General features: G+C 44.2%; 1 protein-coding gene and 1 pseudogene across 1 annotated transcript in view; one reads left to right on the plus strand and one right to left on the minus strand.

The window, feature by feature from the left end:
• Window positions 1-15785, minus strand: part of FRMD4A (FERM domain containing 4A) — a 370337-nt gene that overhangs the window by 266088 nt on the left and 88464 nt on the right. The window lies entirely within an intron of this gene.
• On the plus strand, window positions 9689-9808 carry LOC136658268 (5S ribosomal RNA; annotated as a pseudogene).

Here is a 15785-nt window from a genome sequence, read left to right on the forward strand (position 1 = left end):
CAGTAAAAAAAAAAAAAATCTACCGTGCAGCTAGAACTTGACATGCCTGGATTCTTTGGGGAACTCACAGATTAACTCCTCGTCAGAAACAGTTAACAATTCTTCTTTTTTAATCTATAATGTGAATTGACTCTGGGTAGTGAAGCATGGATAGAATCTTCTAGAAACAGAATCCTGGCTGGAATTTTCTCGAAGGCTTTAATAGAAAGTGATTGGATTTGTGCTTCTCAGTACTTTAAAGTCAAGGATTTCAAGGGGACATTTGAACAGCATTAAGCAGAGAAACCACCTCCGCAATGTCCTTGGAGAGGTATATCATTAGATAGGACACTTATTGCTTTGATGCGGCCAAAAGCTTTGGACAGGGCTCCAGCCCGTTTTATAATTCACCAAACTGAAACCCTGTGACATAGAAGGGACCTTCCACTAACTTTCCACGGGCATTGTCGTAGCCATTCTGCAGTTAGCACCAATGTAATCCACAGCACCAGGCTGTTGCCTTTAGCCCCCACCATGGGTTATCTTTGACTGCGCAATCCTATCTTGCACTGGAACAGGCAGGCCAGGAGACCTGTGCAGTATCCACCACAAGACTGGGGCCAGAACTCAGTTCGAGGCAAAGGGAAACTCTTTACCCCTGGGTAAGCCACCGCAACCCCAATGGGTCTCCTTGGACCTATGCCACCTCAGGAGCAGGTGAGGTGGAGTGAGGTGAAGTGAGCTGCTTGGAGTTGCTCCACACTGCTCAGGGAACAAGGTTGGGATCCTAACCCTACCTTTGAATTTTAAAAATAAAAAGTACATCTAATATAAATGTGTGTGTGTGTGTGTGTGTGTGTGTGTGTGTGTGTGTGTGTGTGTGTGTGTGTACGTATGGGATGCAAAAAGAATGGACACAGTTGTCCAGTATGCAATGGTCCTATCACTAACAATTTCCTATAAAGACTACAACTAACAACTTTCAATTTCTGATCTGCTGGTCTCTTTCTGAGACCAGGGCTGAAGGCAGGGTAGAACCTGTTGAGTGGTGGCGTGGGTGGAACGCCAGAATATAGCCTGGAAAGAACTTGGCAAGTTGCGTGTGGAGCAGGGAAGAATCTAGCACAGTAGTTTTCACACATTTAGCACCAGGACCCACTATTTATAATGAGAATCTGTCAGGACCCACTGGAAGTGATGCAATGACCAGAAGTGACATCATCAAGCAGAAACATTTTTAACAATCCTAGGCTGCAATCCTATCCAGGATTAAGTCCCATTGACTATCATTGTTAAAAAGAATATACATAGCAGCTTGTTAAAAGTACAGGTTTGTAACATTTCCCCAAATGCAGTCACATACCAATCTAATAAATAAAAAATAAAATATTGAAATGAATGGGGACCCACCTGAAATTGGTTCGCGATCCACCTAGTGGGTCCCGACCTATAGTTTGAGAAACACTGATCTAGCAGATAGGGTAGAATCTTGTGGGTTGGGGTGCAACTGGGGCAAAGACTTGTGGGATGTATTATTATTATTATTATTAATTTATATCCCGCCTTTTTGCCCTATGGGCACACAAGGCAGCCTACAACAATTAGCTCCAACAAATACAAAATTAAAAATTAACAATTTAAAACAATTTACAAATAATTAAAAATCTAAAACAAACTCCTAGGATTCTCATATAAAAAAGCAAGAAAGCCAGCCAGCCTGTCAACAATTAAAAGCTTTTTGAAATAAAAAGGTCTTCAGTCCACACCAAAATATTAACAAAGAGGAAGCAGTAGATTGGTAGGTACCTAATACTACATACATAGTAGGTATGTAGGTAAAGTCAGTGCAGAACCTCTGAGGTTAAGGGCAGAATCTAATGGAACATGGCATTTCTTTGCCCTCCAGTGGGTCAGAAAACTACATAGTTTTATTGGTTGGACCAATTCAATACTGGCTGTCCTGCAGCCCCAGGAAGACTCGCCTAGTATCTTAGAAAGAACTGTAGGTGATTTCACTTACAGCTTCCATATCACCTGCCAGATTTCATGCAGTTTGTTCCAACGCTTTAGCATCTACACATGGTGAGCTGTATGAAAGGCAGGCTATTTGAATTTAGATAAGCATGATAAATGAACTCTGGGTGGCCCTTTGGGGGCACGATAAGGCAACAGACATTGCAGCCCCACCCACGGCTTGTACCTGCAATCCTCTGCCACGTCAGGCTGAGCTTCCAATAAAGAAATGATTAAGAACCCATCCCTTTAAAGAGTCAGGAGGACTTCCTTGCATGCCACACTCAGTGTTCGGTTGCTGGGCATAATTATAATCATTATGGAGAAAACACAAAGCCATTACTGAACAGTCACACTGTTTAAGTACATACTAATTACACAACGCAGAGCACAAGGCAGCCCAGATTGACTCTCACCAAGAATAGCCTGGGTCCGTGACATCCGTCTAAATTAAAAACCTCCTCAAAATGATCACCTTAAGTAACTGCACACTTTGGAAGCAGCTGTGGCAGAATTAAAACTCAACTAAATTATGTGCATGTGGCTTGGCTTTCATTAGCCATCTCCAGTGGCTGCAAACCACAATGATTGTTTCATACTCAAGAAAAGCCTGTCAAGTTTGAAGGACAGAGGAGACAAGGGGGCATCAACAGGGTCACAGTCAATCTCCCCGCACAAACAGTCAACCAGAGCGTCCCACAACCAAGTGAACAATCAATTCATCCAGGAAGACTCGGAATGGAGAAGCCCCCCCACCCCACACACACACTTGAACTTGTATTTCTAGGTAACATACTTAACAATTAGTATAGCTGCAAATTCAACTTGGCCAGTCTAGTGAATATGCACATCTCAGGTTGCAATCCTATACACACTTTCTTGAAGGTACACTCCATTGAGCACAATAGGACTTACTTTTGAGTACACATGCGGGCCCCTATATCTGCAGATCCAGGTATCCACAGATGCACAGCCTAATCCTATCCAACTTTCCAGCACTTAAGCAGCTGTGCCAACAGGGTGTGTGCTTCATCCTATGGTGGGAAGAGGGAGTCACGGAGGCCTCCTCAAGGTAAGGGAATGTTTGTTCCTTTACCCTGGGACTGAATTGTGTCTACATGGGTGCTGGAATGTTGGATAGGATTAGGCCCTCCATCATCTGCTGATCTAGGGCTTCCCACGAGTCCCCTGCATGCCCATTGATGTTGTTTAATGGGCATGGGAAAATGCTCCTGCTTTTACAGATCATTATAAGAATACTAGCTTATAGTGTGTGCAGGCAGGCTAAAGGCAGGCTGAATGTTTGAAAAGACTAGATCAACCGCTTACAGGAAGTTATCTGCTTCCTGTTAACATCGATCAAGTCTCTTCAAGCATTTAGGCTGCCTGTAAACTGCCTATAAGCTTGTATACTTATAGCGACTTGTAAAAGTGAGAACATTTTTGTAGTGGAAAGGATCTCATCAATGTTAATGGGCATGTGAAGACCACAGAGTTAGGGTTTTCCCGTATCTGTGGTTTCCGTATCCATGGGGAGGGGCTGGAACAGTTCCCACTGGATATGTGGGGCCACCTCTAAGTTCCTTTGTTCTCAAAGAAAAAGTTAGTATCAGCTTCTGGGCAATAAGATGAACCAGTGAACCAAGCTTCCAATCCAAGCCAAGTGAGAAGTCTGCCTAAATAAGTACAATCTTTTGAAGAATGGAGTACAAATTGATATTTCTTGCCCACAGCACTTACAATTGAGAACATGAGTTGACTCGGTTAGATACTGAAGTACTATTATCTTGAGGGGATCAGAATTGATTGAAGGCTAAGAGTTCAGTGGACAAAAATAGCATAACATATTGCAAAGCAATTTCAAAGGTGGGGTACATAAAAGGTTTCTGCAACTGAATATTACATACTTTATATCACAGCTCAATTGACTACCTTGCTTTACACGTTGTTTAATATTGATCAAATAATAGTGGACGCTTTGTGTGCAATCATGGAGGAGTCTCTATACATTTGAACTGTGCGCTCACACGCAAACCGGATTGTTAAAGCTAAACGAAGTATCATTTTGCATTTACTAAGGTTGAGATGTATACAGCAGTGTTTCGTGAACTGTACTTCAGGACCCACTTGGTAGAATGGGACCCACAGAGCCTTCAATGAAAATACAGGTGATGGAAAGCTCAGATAACTTGTTGCCTCTGAGGCTATTCAAAAGTTACATAGTTGCTAACTGCTCTGCAAGAGCTGAGCTCCTGCAGTTTGCAAACTAGGGCAAATATAGGGAGATAAATGTTTGGGTGACTTTTTTCTGGTGTGCTTTTTCCCTCTAATGACAGGTAGTGGGGACAGGTGAAGACTGGGTCACTTAACTAAGCCCCCCAAACATTGAAGCTATTTATTAGGGCTGCTTCATTATGAGAAATGGATCAAGTTTTTTGCAAGCAAGCAAGCAAGCAAATAAATAAATAAAATGTTATTTGTAAATAAATACATAAAAATATAATTTTTTTCCTAGATCACCTTTTCAAAAGTCTTGCAAAGCTAGGTGGGTCCCGATAGAGTGTCATTTTAAAAAATGGGCCCTGGTGCTAAGATGTTTGAGAACCACTGGTGAACAATATGGTACAACGAATGTAAGAACCTGCATGATTATTGAAAATCATGCTGGCTACATCTTTCTTCTTAGGGCAAATGGCAGCTGTGGTAGGGGGAGAGTCCAGATCAGGACTATGGTGGAAGGAAAGAGTTAAAGTTTCCCTCCCTCATATTGCACTCCTGATCTAGTTCTCTCTCTCTCTCTCTCTCTCACACACACACACACACACACAGACACACACATTTCATTGAGTAAAAACCAAGCCTATCAGCTCTAAAAATGGTCTTAACCCATTTTTGCCCAACCCACAGGTGTACACATTTGGTTCCTGTTGCGTATATACAATGTTGGGCAGAAATGGCTTAATTTAATGTGTAGTGTGGTAGTAGTGGTATTGTGGTAGTGTGGTATTAGTGGGACTGGAGGGAGAGAGAGATTAAAACAAGGGAAAAGATCCCCATCATTTTCTATTTGGGAAATGGAACGCAACAAACACAGACAGGAACAAAAGAGAGAAAAGCAGCAAAATTGTGCCTGGGTCTATATGTGTCATGTCCTATTGTTACATTAATAAATGAGTGTGGATATTGGAGCAGTTAAAGAAAAAGATGTGATAAAACTATGAGTAAGAGAATTGATATGGATATAAAAGGCAAGGAAGCACCTGTATAAAACTAGGAAGACTTCTATTATTAATGCTTTGCTAGGCGTTGGGTATAAATACAGGGGTGAAATAGAAACTGGCGTATCATCACTGGGTTCAGTTATAAATGATTAATCATTCAATTTATATTGGCATTTAGGGGACTTTGGAATGCGGAAGTTGGACCAGACGATTACAACAATTTGAATGAACAAAGTAGGATCTTATCATCTGATGGAATCTTTTGTGTAATGGGAATGGGATTTCCATTCTCTCCATTATTTGCAAATGATATTTCTGCGGTCACAAACACAACATTCAAAGAAATTATGGAATTACACTTAATTTGAATTTAATTGTAATTAAATTACAACTGACAGAGAGCAAAAATTCGTGTCTTGTCGAAGATGCGTCATACCTCACCACACACCAAAACAGAATGGCACACACCATCTATGACAAAGCAGAGTGGAGATGGGCAGCCCAATCCTGAGCTTCCTGGGGTGCCCAGGCTCGGCGGCACCAAGAACGGCTGCCGCCAGATCCTGCGTGCCCTGGGCTACCGCGGGAGGCACTTCTGGAGAAGGGGACTTTCATCCCCTTCTCCCGGGTAAGGTAAGCAGCACCGCAATGGGTAAGGTAAGGTAAAGGTAAAGGCACTTGTGCAGGGCGCAGAGCCCTCCCCAAGCGCCTTGGAGCCCGTGGAGCAAATTCCGCGGACCCGCCTCCCTCCCTCCCCCGGCACACCTCCAGCCTGCCCCTCCCCACGTCACGCCTCCTCCTCACCCTCTCTCTGCCCCCCATCGGCCTCGCCCCCGGAATGCCGCCTCCCCGCCCCCATCCCAGCCCCACCTACCATGCCATAGCTCGGCAGTCTGGGAGACTACTGAGTCACGGAAGCTGGGTGACCAACACTGGGCTAGCACAGGCGGGAGCCCGGCGGTGAGGCTAGCAAACGTGCCTTACGGCACATTTGCGACAGTGCTCAGCGGCACAGAGCCATGCCGCCAAGCACAGGATTGGGCTCTTAAAGGGCAGCGGGAGATTTCTGACAAGGTCTGGCTTTTGCTGTTTTCAACAGGTTTTCAGTTTTCAATAGCTCTTAATACCAAAGAAAGCTGCTATAAGACTGCAGTGCAGTAGTATTTACTGCCCTGGAAGCAACAGAACTGTTAACAGTAGATGCTGTTATCCTGAAGCGAGAGTTTTTGTTTTTTTTTAAACTTTCTTTTGTGGTTATGCAGGAGAGCTCAACAATGTTAGAAAACAAACGTAAGAAATTGGATATTCAGGCTAAGGATAAAGTTAGCCCCTTCTTTTTGCTTCTTAATTATGTAAAAATGGTGCCATCAGGAAGAATTCAGGATCCAGTGTAATTAAACTGTGGAACTCCTTGCCACAGGACGTGGTGATGGCACCTGGCCTGGATGCCTTTAAAAGGGGATTGGACAGATCTCTAGAAGTAAAGTCCATCACAGGTTACAAGGCGTAAGGGGTTTGTACAACCTCCTGATTTTTAGAAGTAGGTTAGCGCTGAATGCCAGCTGCAAGGGAGTAGCTACAGGATACAGGTATCTTGTTTTGTGTGCTCCCTGATGCACCTGGTGGTCACAGTGAGATACAAGAAGCTGGACTAGATGGGCATTTGATGGGTATCACAGAAGGCGCCAATTGGATTGGACTCGTATAATTTCATATGCAGCCTCCATATATTCAGTACAGATGGTCAAATTGGTTGCAACTTGTAAGAAATTGTGCTTCATCATTTTTATCAAAATGTTATTTATAATCTGCAAAAACAAAAAAAGAATTGTGAATGCCTGGAAATGCAGGCGTAGACCAGGAAATGGAGGGCATTGCTAGTTGTCGTGGTCGGCATTCACAGCAAGGTGCAGATCTAACAAACAGAAAAATGTGTATCCGTGTTACTTTTAGAGCATTCACAAAATTTGCCTCGTTGATCTCACATGATCGCCCTCACTCCCACGGTTCTGACACTCACTCACATATACGCACCAGTTTGAGGTCAAAGATGTTTGTCTTTGCTGCTGGGCAAAGGGAAAGAAAAGCCCCTAAGTAACATGATTAGACTTCTCCCTCTGTTTCCTTCAGCTGTTTTATTGATTTGGGTCTATTACAGGTTCAAGGGGAGAATGCTCATTTGAATAGGAGCTTCAAGCTGGTACGTATCTGCCTTGCGCATTGGAACTAGGGCAGCTGCCATTGATTATTTCAGTCAAACTTCTGATTCAAATCTACAGAGAAGGGTAGAAATGAAGGTGTCATTATCTGACCATGTAATAGCTTTCTTCTTTTTTCTTTGTCAGATCAAGGTGCTCCAAAGTACTACTGACACCCTCATCAGCTTGTCAGTCTCTCCCCTGACCTTTGCAGCCAAAGCCAACATCAATAAAAGAAGTTAACTGCTGTCCTGTGAAGATCTAATTCTACAGTAAGACCAGCTGAAATAAACTTGAATCATGTTTGATTAATAGGGCTTTAGAATCAAGGCTCAATGCCTGATCATATAAACTGGATATCCGCACCCTAAACAGTCCTAGGGAGAACATTCTAAAATGTATGCATGGTCAATATCGCAAACCACCAATGCTTCACTGTGAGTCAGTGGATCACCCAGGGGGGTGCAAAGGGGCAAATTCCCTGGGTGTACCCTGGGTGCTGTGCTTGGGGGTGGCGGCATTGCGAACCTATCATCCCCACCAGGCACGCCAAGAACCATGCCAACAGTGGCTGCAGGAGACAGTAGCTGCAGAGACCACATGGGACACTGCAAGCAGAGCAACACTGCAAATGTTCATCCAAGCATCAGAATAGGGTATCAATGCAGGATTCCTTTCAAGTGTTTGGATAAATGCGTATAGATTGGAGGATCCTCCCTCAACCGCCACACATTCAATATCCTCCTAATACCTGAACAGGGCTATGATAATCTCTTTATTTGACAAAACACAAGCGTCCTTCCATAATAATTTATTCTGGGAAGGGTTTCTTACTAGCAGAGTTTGCAAGTGTGCTGGTTGTACTATTCTCAGTGTGCAGAAGTTGGAGACCTGTTCTGGATTTCGCCAACGTTCTCTCCTCTCCAGAGGAGGATGCGGGGGAGGGCATAGCTAAGGCACAGATTCAAAGCCTCTTCCTCTCTGCGGTGGTTCTGTTTGGACTCTACCACTTTGGATTGGTCTGCCTGAATATGAAAAAGTCCCTTCACACAGAAAATAGAATGTTGGGGAGAAAGGTTTGAGCCTAATCCCCTCTTTGACATGCTACTTTTCTATATGCAGGGAACGTTTTTGTACCACACAGTCACATGATCCCCCCACCTGCAGTCTCAAGGGCTACAAGTTGACCACCTCAATGACACTTTTGCATTAGTTTTAGGAGAACAATATGAGTTATGTTTGCAAAGTGGCATCTTGGATGTTGCCCTTTCATGCATTTTCATCTAACTACAGCTTTGTGGTTTGACAGTGATGCTCTCCATGATCAATCACCTGAGCTCCCCAAACGGGTCAGAGTACATTGAAGAGGTTGCAACGGCGCAACACTTTAAATCAACCTGTCTCTCATCATGTTTAAAACTTTCATTGATTGATGGGACCGCAATCATGAAAAATGAGAAAGCTCCCGCGTGCATACAGATATCCAAGCAGATTCAATAATTTATCATCCCATAATTAAGAGGAGCCGGTGCCTTTTCACTGCCTTGCTCCTGGAGGGTTTGAGGAGATCACTGTCAAAAAATGTAGCCACAGATGGTATCAGACAGTGCAGGACTGCTGGTGAGCCTGTGTAGGAGCAGATGCAGAAAGCTTAGCCAATCCGCTTCACACAAAGCCTGCCTACAATTTATATTCCACCTTTCGAGACAAAATAAACTGAAGGCAATTTCCAAGATTGAAAGACAAAAGAATCTAGATTTTATAAAAATTAAAAATACACAACCAGCATCAGATCAGTGGTGTAGCAAGAGGGCGTACAAAGCACGAAGTTTTGCAAGGCCCTGAACGCGCCGGAATTCCAAAATTCCGTAACGGCTCCAAAGGGGCGGGTTCACTTGCACATTCAGGTCCCTGCAAAACTTAGTGCTTTGCCCTCCCTCCGGCTACACCATTGCAGCAAATATACGCATTGCAAGTTATCAAATCTCAAAAGCATAGTTTGGCTTGTTCCACGTATATAAAATAGAGAGCAATTTTATGGGTGTTGGTGGGGAGAACTTTGCCAGAGGTATTCCGAGAAAGTACAGGTGTCCCCCTGTATTCACGAGGGAGGTGTTCCTGGCACCACCGAAGTTATAGAAAACTGTGGATATGGGGAACCCAATCTCTGTGGCTTCCCCATGGGCCCCTGACACCCAGTATGGGTGTGGTTTATGTGGTTTAGAGTTGCACAAAGGAATTGTATACTTGCTTTAACCAGATGCTATAAGCAGAACTGTTAGCAGCAACTGTTACCCTGCACATGCCCGATCTCATCTGATCTCAGAAGCTAAGCAGGGTCAGGCCTGGTTAGTACTTGGATGGGAGACCACCTGGGAATACCGGGTGCTGTAGGCTTATACCAGAGTCTTTCGAGACTGAAGGTTGCCAACCAATCTTAGCAAGACAAGTAAGGCAGGCAGCCTGCAGCCAGAGATCAGCGAATGTGCTTCCTGTTTCCTGTTAATGTTCACTGACTCGTCCCCTCTAGCTACAGGAAAGTACACTATTCCTTCATGTGACTATAAACAATATAAATAAAGGTAGTGGGCTTCAGAGGTTTTGGGGAGGGGGGCTGAGGGGAACTGCAGATATCCAGATTCCTTATGTTATTTATCACTATTATGCTTTCCTACTCTTTACCTCTAGTTTTCCAATTGCAATCATAAATCCCACTTTAATCAGACAACCGTAGGCTTTACAAAAATGTTATTTATTTGAATTATTATTAACAAGAATATTTATATACTGCTTTCAACAGGAGTAATTCATAAAGCGGTTTACATGATAAAAAGAAATCAATAAATGGATATAGTTTCACAACTATATTTTTAATGATTAAATTACAATTTATCATTAAATGCTGCCGGCTTATCAGATGTAAGAGGAAATTACTGACAGATTAACTGGCTTCAGAACCATAAACATGAATGAATTAAAGTGTGACGTCAGATCAAATCAACCACAAAATGGGCAAGCGTAAACAAGAGTGTGTAGGCAGCACCATGTTGAACGCAGCATTTAAGAGAAATTAATAGAGGAATGCAGCCACCGTGAGTTCAGTGGCCCAGCAAGACGCTAGCGAAGGAATCTCTCCTGGGACGGTTGCCATGACATTCAAAAGCACTTACTATGATCATAGACTATGAATATGCTGTCCTCTGATTGATAGTCTGTTGCTTCTCTCTTCATGTAAGCAAATGCAATGACAATATTAAGCAATTACTGCTAATGTCATCCAGCTGCTTCAAGGCTGCCTCTGCAACAGTACTTCCAAACTGCCAACAAAATAGCTATAGTTATAGGTGCATCTGTTCTTTCCAGGGATGCGTCCCAGGTGGATGTACCGGTGACAGCTGGCAAGAGTCTGTGACCTCATCTTTTTAAGGCTCTCCTTCTAGGTTGTCTTTTGGGAAATTCTGTGCTTTCACCTCCCCGCCCCCCCTCCCCCGGAGGCAGAAATGTCCTCATAATAATGTCTAGGAATAAGCATGCAATAGCCCTGTTCCCAATTTGCTTGCACATAGATGGGCTTCAGAGCTGGTATCCCAGTATAGGTCTCCGCCTACTTGAAAATAGCAGCCTAGATCCATTACCACCTTGAGCTACTGGTGAGCCTGGGGCATTTGGTGGGCATTTGGTGGGCTGCTGTGAGATACAGGAAGCTGGACTAGATGGGCCTATGGCCTGATCCAGCGGGGTTGTTCTTAAACAAGTCTTCCTAAGAGGAATTCCGTTGGAGGGGATCCAGCTTCCTGTATCTCACAGTGGCCCACTCAGAGAGCACACAAAACAATAGGATACCTGCATTCTGTTGCCAGTCCCTTGCATGTGGCATTCAGAGATAGCCTACTTCTAAAACCAGGAGGTTGTACACACCCATCATGGCTTGTAACCTGCCACTGACTTTTCCTCCATAAATCTGTCCAATCCCCTTTTAAAGGCATTTAGGCCAGGTGCTGTCACCACATCCTGTGGCAAGGAGTCCCACAGGCTAAGTACATGTTGAGTAAAGACATATTTTCTTTCTTCCATTTCTTCCATTGCAAGTGGTAAAGTGCAGTGGGGTAATGATACATTTTTTTTTTTTATTCTGAGTCACCCAGAACAAGAAGAGGCAAAGATAATCAAGAAATGTATGAAAAAGTACAATCCATGCTGCTTCCTTCTCTTGGATGAGCTCTAGTGGGTGATCTCACCACCCCTACTTGGAAGAAAGGCCGGAAAAACTCCACCATGACTATCATGACTACAGTGTGAAGTGGACATTTGAGGTTCCACATCTAGTTCAGAGCACATCTCCTCATGAATTGGTTCCTCTGCTGGCATTTTGTCCCTTCTTGCATCTTAATTATCTCAGTACAGTTTTGCGTGTGTGTACAGTGGAACCTCCTTATCTATGGCCTTGGCATCCACAGATCAAAATAGACTGTGGCTGGACAGCCTCAGAGATCTCCCAGACATGACCAGGAATGTCTCCCAGTCACGTCTGGAAGGCCTTCGGAGGCGGCTCACGGCCACCGCGTACCTCAGAAGGCCTCCTTGAGGCTTCTAAATGGCATTTCCAGTGTGCCAGAGTGCCCTCCTCCATGGATTTCACTATCTGCAGAATTCAGTATCTGTGCTGGGGGGGCCCTGGAACAGATCCTCTGCCCACTGCATACACACATCAACTGCAGCAAAGGGACAAAAGAGGGAGAATGAAGGCAAAGAAAGCAAAATGTTAACTATGAAGGTACCTTGTGCTGTGCCCCTTCCCTAGCATCAGTGTGGATCTGTCCAGGGGGCCCCCCCCAAACGAGAACATTTCATTACTGCAAAATGAAGAAACACGCACTTCAGAAGCAGCCCTGTAGCAAACACCGGGGGGGTTCACTTAGCCTGGATTAGATCAATAAGCTCCTCTAAATCCCACAATTAAAAATACAATCGAGCACATGGTGTTTGCAACAGAGTACGTGTCCCCGTGTGGCTTGTTTATACATACAACTTCTCCGGCGGGCAAAAGAGTTGGCAGAATCCAAACGCCGAGAATTTCATTGCTTCCTTTCAAGTGCTGGTGAAATGGTGCCTCACGCCAAAGCCAGAGACCTGCATTTAAGTTAGGATGTGATGGGGAAAAAAGGCAGGTGCTCACCTCTAGGGTGAGGCCTGCTGGTTTCAGATAAGACTTGAAGCGGCTCAACATGGGCCTTTGCAGGTCTCTCATCCAAAGCCCTAAACCTGCTTGCAAAGCACATTCAGCATATTGGAATTTTATCTCCCTGCTAACCTCTCAGCCCCTTCACCTGAGCTCAGTACATGTTGGGTGATGCACAAGCCTGCCAACTGCAGTGCAGGCTCAAAAGATCGGCAGGAGCACCTGGGCACCCAGCTTCCAAGAGGGCATTTGGCTGAGTCCAGAGCCTGGGTCAGGCTGAGGAAGCAGCTGGGCAGGTCCTTTCATGCAGTGCTCCATACTGAGTCAGGAAGATGCAGGACAAGACACTTCACATCTGAATCTTTATTTGTTGTTGCCCTTAAGAACATAAGAACAGTCCCACTGGATCAGGCCACAGGCCCATCTAGTCCAGCTTCCTGTATCTCACAGCGGCCCACCAAGTGCCCCAGGGAGCACACCAGATAACAAGAGACCTGCATCCTGGTGCCCTCCCTTGCATCTTACTGCGGTATGATGTTGGAGGCATTAGTATAGCTACAGTCTGTACTAAAAGGTAAAGCGGCATTGCAAGAGGCCATGGTGACTACACTGTGACATCACACAATGCCGTGACACCACTTCCAGGTTCTCCTGGAGGAGGCCGCATCTTCTTCTTTGTGTTTGGCAGAGGAGGAGCCCACTGAAAATTGCCACAGTTGCCGCTGTAAGCATGCGCTCCAGTCACTTACTGAGCATGTCCACTCACACTTTGTGGCACCCCCTTCCAGCCTGGCACCAGGAGCACAATGCCCTCCTGACCCCTCTAGCTATGCTACTGGAAAGGACCCTCATAGTTCACACTCTCAGCCACCACCACACCCATTCTCATTTACACATTTCTCATGCAATGCAAGTTAGGGTCAAACACAAAAGTATACTGGAGAAAAGTTTCAGTCTTTTCAAAAAGAGCAAATCTTTGCTCTGATTTCCTAGTTTGCTACACGCAGGATGTGTTTTTGCAGTGGCATAGCTAATGATTGTGTAGCCTGGTGCCAAACTCAAAATGATACCCCGGAAGTGACATCATGCCCGGGCTTTTAAAAAAGTGAAAATGGGGGGAAATCTGCTTCCTCCCCCAAGCAGCTCACTGCGCACTTGCTCTGCCGCATCCCCCCAGGCTCCCGATATTAACACCTTATTGGTTCTTTACTGTATAATAACAACAGCTAATTGGCTCTCAGAACAATCAGTCTCATTGGTGAGTTTTGAGTTATGAAAATCAAGTTTTTGCTACATAATGCAGTTGCGTTTTTATTTTCTGGCTATTTGGCTATAACTTTTAGATAGAATAGAGATATTTTGATGTGGTTTGTTTCATTACATTCTGCTTTAAATTTTGCATTGATTGGTATATAACATAAACTAAAGTTTTCACAGTTTTGGTCACTAGTCTGAAGCTCAGGTTCTTGCCCCCCTAAAGATAGATAGATAGATAGATAGATAGATAGATAGATAGATAGATAGATAGATAGATAGATAGATAGATAGATAGATAGATAGATCCGACCAGCTGATCACAAACAACAAAACAAAATACACAGAATTAAAACCAACACCCCGTTACACATATGTAAAATCATAAAATCAGAGATTTACACTCTCAATTTTCTTCTTTACCAACTGTGCAGCATAACAGAAGCAGGCAACCCTGAGTGATATATCTGAGTGCCCCCCTAAAGCTTGTTGCCCAATGCAATTGCTACCCCAATACCTCCTTAGCTACACCAATGTGTTTTTTGCATGGGGGAGGATTCGGAAATACAATTTCTCACCTGCATTCTGGAGTGGAAAAGTCCAGAATTCTACCACCTCACTCTGCATAGAATGGGTCCAACTTAACTACATTATCCTGCCCCACCAGCAAATTACATGGAGTTAGGAAGAGGAAATGCTAAACGTTATGACATCACGGCTTGAATTGTGGAGCAAAGGGTGGGGGGAGACCATGATAAAATCCATAAGCCCCAACATGTGCTTCCTCCAATTTTAGAGAAATCAGGGATTCCCAGTCTACAGCCTTCTAAAAACATTAGCTGAAGGATAGCTGCATGGGGCTCCCTTCTCCAATGGCCATAATGTGACAGATGCATCTAACATAGTGATTCAACTTTGCAAGGTACACTTCAACCCGTCTCTCAACTGGAAATCACTGGGTTAAAGCTTCCCAACACTCGTGCCACTGCAAACCCTCTGCCGTCCTTAAGGTGATATAAAATTGAATTGCTTCAATGAAATTAACAGACTTACGACCAATATCGCTATAAGAGCCTATAAAATTTAATACAGAATGATATGGTTTTAAAAAACAGTCTTCCAGTAGTGTCTGATGGCTCCCTATTATAATCTCCAGGCTGTTTTCTATTAAATTTTATAGGAGCTTTCCACTGAGATGAGATCTGTGTCTGTCTTTTGGAGACCTGCCTGTGCAAGAGAAAAATCACTGACTTTTTATAAATGGGAAAGGATGGTAGATACAGAAATGCACCAAGAGAATGTTCTGTGTAGATCAAAGAGGATTAGCAGTGATCTATCCCTATTTCTCTTAATTTTCTTTGATAGTATGTGCCTGAAAAATAAAACCAATTAGCAAGTCCAAGAATTTTACACCTCTTGTACAAAAAAGTCATCTTATTAAACTGTGTGGTGTGTTGACATAGCATCTTCTACATGGAAGGGGGTTTTCAAACAGGCTGAATTGTCCCCCCAACACTTCATCTACCAGCTTGTCAGTTTTGTGACCCACAGGTGGGTCATGACCCACAGCACAAGAACTGCTGCTCTAGCCATGTCAAGGGGTTTGAACTCTCCCATGATAATCTCAAGACAGCTGGAGGTAGGGGCATTGCCATGGGGATTTCAAATGAGGTAAGCGCTTCCAGGGTCAGGAGGAGAGGGGTAGATGTCAGATTCACCACGTCAGACTAAAAGGCAAAGGCTGATTTCTGGCCATGAATTCAACAACAGAATGCCAGATGCAAGGGAGGGCACCAGGATGAGGTCTCTTGTTATCTGGTGTGCTCCCTGGGGCATTTGGTGGGCCGCTGTGAGATACAGGAAGCTGGACTAGATGGGCCTATGGCCTGATCCAGTGGGGCTGTTCTTATGTTCTTAACTACAATTCCCAGGAAGCCTTGC

The sequence above is a fragment of the Tiliqua scincoides genome, chromosome 7 (genome assembly GCF_035046505.1).
Source record: "Tiliqua scincoides isolate rTilSci1 chromosome 7, rTilSci1.hap2, whole genome shotgun sequence".
NCBI lineage: Eukaryota > Metazoa > Chordata > Lepidosauria > Squamata > Scincidae > Tiliqua > Tiliqua scincoides.